Source organism: Microtus oregoni, unplaced genomic scaffold, assembly GCF_018167655.1.
Source record: "Microtus oregoni isolate MIOR12 unplaced genomic scaffold, Mior012 000073F_ref0000255, whole genome shotgun sequence".
NCBI classification, from domain to species: Eukaryota; Metazoa; Chordata; class Mammalia; order Rodentia; family Cricetidae; genus Microtus; species Microtus oregoni.
The window spans coordinates 6,346,869-6,352,298 of NW_024543986.1; positions in this window are offsets into that span (position 1 = coordinate 6,346,869).

The window sequence follows — 5,430 nt, forward strand, 5'->3', positions numbered from 1 at the left end:
TTTAACTGAGCAGAAAGATGATAGAGCCGGACCAAATTCATCTTTTTCATATTAGTCACAGGGTTATATTCAAGTATATTGTATTTGTGTTGACCCTCTTTTAGTTTTAGTTTTGATTTAATAACAAGTATTCAATTCAAAGTTAGGATATAGCCCATAGGTTGATCCACTAGTTACTTTTCTCTGATGCTACATCCTGCTGTTCTTATAGATCATTCTTTACAAAACATGCTTTCTAATTTTCTTTCTTTTTTTGTTTCGTATGTATTCTCCCTCTCTCCAATTAGCATTTGTATTCATGCATAAATAAATGGTTATCCTTAATTTTGCTTATTTTGTGACAGTTTTCAGAAGTTTCCTTTTCTACTCTCTTACACTTCTGGGATTTCTCACCCAGTGCATGCATTTTTTTCCTTGCTCAATATCTGTCTCACTTCTCCATTTCCTTCTAAACCAACAGAGACATCCAATGCTCTCTGGTTTAAACCAGTTGAAAGGACAGCTTGGTATATTAGACCTCATATGTCTTTTACAATGTATCTTAATACTACATAGAAAAGCTCTTTATTGGGTATCAACTTCTGAGGAAGACCTATCTCTCATGTGTCTTCTTCTTGGATCCTAAGACAAATGTCTTGAATCACCTTTTGTTGTCTTTTCAATAAAATGCATACATCTCCTAAGGGCACCCTTCTCTAGGAACATAAATAAAGGACTTGGTTGCTTGTGGACAATGTCAAATATTCTGTTCAATGAAATCATCCTCTTCTGTGTCAGTCTCCCACTTATTGTAGCTACTCATACTACTCAGACTACTCATACTCAAATAGAGATAAAACAAAATGTATTACAAAATTGAGTACTTCTAGGACTCAATGAAGTTTGCTTACCTTTCAATACTTCTCCTTCATGGTTCTTAAGCTGGAATGCTCCTTGTAAATATATTTTATCACTATTTCTTCCTCTTCAACTATCTTGAGGATTCTTTCTAATACTCTCTTCTTTCTCCCCAATGTGCTCAGCCTCCTCTTTCCTATTTGTAGCTACAACCTAGCTGAAGGATTACATATCAGTATATGTGCACAGAACACACACACACACAAACACACACAAATAGTTTCAAGTCTCTTACAAAAGGATTTGTTCTCTGGAGCATATTATTCCTGAGATACGTATTGCCAGGGAAAATTATTTCCCACTATTTCCTATGTTTACCTGAAGACATCTACATTGAAATTTTGACTTAATTCCTCCTTTGGTTTCTCTGAGACTATCAGGCTATGAATTGATAATTGTTTGAATATGGAATATATAAATTACAGAGTTAATCTTATAAAACTGTGTTAGCTATGATAAACAAGAACATCAGCAATCAAAACAAAAAACTAAGCAAACAAAACCTCCAAGAACAGCTAAATTGTGTTGCAACTTTGATTCCCCAAAAGTTTAGTATCTTACATCTTACTCTTAACAATCACATTTACTGAAAGGAAGAGAGTTGTTTCAATTAAAAGTCAGATGTCAAATGGACAAAAATTGTAGAGCTTATGTAAGAACAGGCCACCAATGTCAAATATGTGAGCTCCCTAGCCTATTGCTGGCTGTTTTGACTGACAACTATTCTCCCGCTGCTGGCGTTGCTTTTGCTTGTTTTCATTGCTGACATATCTGGACTAACTTATTTATGTTGTTTGTTAAGTTCACTTCAAGCCAAGCATGTCCAACCTATTGTTATTCTCCAACAATATCAATTACTTCTGCTTAATTTGTCCCCTCTTAGTGTTGCACCTTCTGATAAGTAAATCCATACTCAAGTCTCATCATACCAAGATACCACCTCTTCATCTGCCAATCTGTCTCCTGCTGTAGCCATAGACAGCCATGGAAGAGGATATTCAGGGTAGAGACAATGACCCTAATCAGAAGAAGCTACTTCTTAGAAGAAAGTGTCTCCGACTTGAGGAGGAAAACATTGGCAGGAAAACAGTTAAGAAATTGATAAAGGGCACAGATTGTCAGGGAAGCAGCTTAAAACTTTCAACTGTGACTCTTTCACTGAGCGATGGAAAAATCCCCAAGCTATTGTGATTTTACTTCCAAGCATTTCTATTGCATTGCAAAATTAAATATACGCTAGCTCAGTTCAGCTTATAACTGGACAAAAGGCTGAATAGCAAACTGATAAACAATAAATGTGATTAGGTTATTTCCTATTGCAAACACATATCTTGAGCTTGGGCTATACTAAGTAGCTCTTACTTGACTACAAAGTCAGATTAATGACAGTAAACTGTGCTTAACTGCCCACTCCACAGCCCAGGAAATTGAATCAGGCAAGGAGAGTAATGATTAAATGTGATTAGACTACTCATAGGCCCTACCGTCTATTTGAGGGAAAACAACATTTTTATGACTTTTTAGTTCTGGAATGGTGTGTGCAAAATAACATCCCTGTACTAGCACCCTATTTCAAAAATAGCATTGTGCAGGCATATGATATTTGATTGATTGCCCCTTTCATTAGTAGTTCCCATAGCTACTACATATGAATGACTCATCCACAGAATGAAAAACTATTTTATACATAATGTTCACTTCCTCCTGGATGAAAATCTTCATAATCACTTTAGTAAAAGCTTCAAAAACAAATCACCAGGGCAGCTGATCCTTTGCATTCTGTCTACTTTGATATTCTTTTTTTTTTTATTGAAAGAAAAAAAAAGAAATTCCCGCCTCCTCCCAGCCTCCCATTTCCCTCCCCCTCCTCCCACTCTTCTCTTCCTTTCCCCACTTCTCTCCCCCTGCCTCTCCAGTCCAAAGAGCCCTCAAGGTTCCCTGCCCTGTGGAAAGTCCAAGGTCCTCTCCCCTCCATCCAAGTCTAGGAAGGTGAACATCCATACTGGCTAGGCTCCCACAAAGCCAGAACATGAAGTAGGATCAAAACCCAGTGCCATTGTCTTTGGCTTCTCATCAGCCCTCATTGTCCACCATGTTCAAAGAGTCCGGTTTTATCCTATGCTTTTTCAGTCACAGTCCAGCTGGCCTAGTTCGTTATTTTCACTACATTAAACCTTTATGCAGTCATTCCTCTCATCTCTGCTTCATTCACTGTCTGTGAAGGTGCTCTAGGAAAGATGCTATTAACCACACAATGCATCACACAAAATACAAGATGACTTTTTCAGTCCCCTGATAGCATTTCCTTGTATTTGTGAAGTCATTCTAAAAATATCTTCTTGGGTTTTATTTTATTAGTTAAAAAACATTTAAAGCACAACTGGTATCTGTCTGGCACTGTCTTGAATGCAACATTATCAAAATTGTTTTAAAAGAAAGGTTTTACAGATGAGGAAAATGAGGTTAAAAAGAGGGTGAGTAGTTTGCTGAAGGTCATTTCAAGGTTCAGAATATAATATTGCACCGTATCATCTTACAAAACTGGGTGGTTTCATTCATCTTAGCAGATTGAATGCTTTCAGCTTGAGGAAATTATGATGGCCACAGAGGCAAAAGTGTCTGTCTGATCTTTTCTGCTCCGACCTCCTTTATCAGTGAAGCAGGTTATATAAACTAGAATTCTTTTTCTTGTAGCAAGCCATAAAATTTAGGAAGGTCACTCTAACCTGCTCGCTCCCTGAATATTTTTATGGGATGAGCATCATACCTTATACCAGGATGTAGGATGTAAAGAGACAGCAGAAGTCATCAGCCCTCAAAACACATACATTCAAGTAACATAGGCTGAGCAGGTTGTATTTATATATTTAGGAATGTATGTGTGTGCTTGTGTGTGTGTGTGTGTGTGTGTGTGTATACACATATCTGTGTAAAAACAAAGACAGAGTCAACAAATTTGAAGGAAATCAAAGGAGTACATGAGAGGGACTGGACAGAGGAAAGAGAAGATAAAAGTATTTTAAAAAATAATTAACAATCCAGTTTTTATTTGAGCCTTCCAATACCCTGATTGTTACCACTAAAACATCCACTTGTTTTATCAGGTGGCAAAAGTTGGCTTTCCCTCCATCTTTTCATCTTAATAGGTGAGAATTTCTGTGCCATACAAACGTTTGATTGAATAATCTATTAGGCTTTTCTCTTTTTTTTAACTTTTTTTTTATTGAGAAAAGAGAAAAAAAAAAACAAATTTCCTCCTCCTCCCAGCCTCCCATTTCCCTCCCCCTCCTCCCACCCTTCTTCCCCTCCCCCCACTCTTCTCCCTCTCCCTCTCCAGCCCAAAGAGCAGTCAGATTTCCCTGCCCTGTGGTAAGTCCTAGGTCCTCCCCCTTCCGTGCATTTCTAGGAAGGTGAACATCCAAACTGGCTAGGCTCCCACAAAGCCAGCACATTACGTAGGTTCAAAACCCCGTGCCATTGTCCTTGGGTTCTCATCAGCCCTCATTGTTGGCCATGCTCAGAGAGTCCAGTTTTATCCCATGCTTTTTCAGTCACAGTCCAGCTGGCCTTGGTGAGCTCCCAATAGATCAGCTCCACTGTCTCAGTGGGTGGGTGCTCCCCTCGTGGTCCCGACTTCTTTGCTCATGTTCTCCCTCCTTCTGCTCCTCATCGGGACCTTGGGAGCTCAGTCCAGTGCTCCAGTGTGGGTCTCTGTCTCTGTCTCCATCCATCACCAGATGAAGGCTCTATGATGATATGCAAGATATTTGTCAGTATTGCTCTAGGATAGGGTCATTTCAGGTTCCCCATCCTCAGCTGCCCAAGGAACTAACTGGGGACCTCAGCTTGGGTATCTGGGAGCCACTTTAGGTTTAAGTCTCTTGCCAACCCTAAGGTGGCTCCCTTAACTAAGAACCGTGCTTCCGTGCTCCCCCATCCAACCTTCCTTCATCCCAATCCTCCCCCTTTCCCCAGCCCCCCCCATTCTCCCCTTCTACCCCCTGTTTCCCCATCTCCCCTTACCCCCATCCCACCCCACCCCCAAGATCTCAATTTTCTCCCCGGCAATTTTGTCTACTTCCCATAGCCAAGAGGACAACTATGGCCAAATGGCCATAGTTCAAATGGCCAAAAGACACTTAAGGTCATGCTCAACCTCCTTAGCAATCAGGGAAATGCAAATCAAAACAACTTTGAGATATCATCTTACACCTGTCAGAATGGCTAAAATAAAAAACTCCAATGATAGCCTTTGCTGGAGAGGCTGTGGAGGAAGGGGAACACTCATCCATTGCTGGTGGGAATGCAATCTTGTGCAACCACTTTGGAAATCGGTGTTTCGGTTTCTCAGGAAATTCGGGATCAACTTACCCCTGGACCCAGCAATACCACTCCTGGGAATATACCCAAGAGATGCCCTATCACATGACAAGAGCATTTGTTCAACTATGTTCATAGCAGTATTATTTGTAATAGCCAGAACCTGGAAACAACCTAGATGCCCTTCAATGGAAGAATGGATGAAGAAAGTGT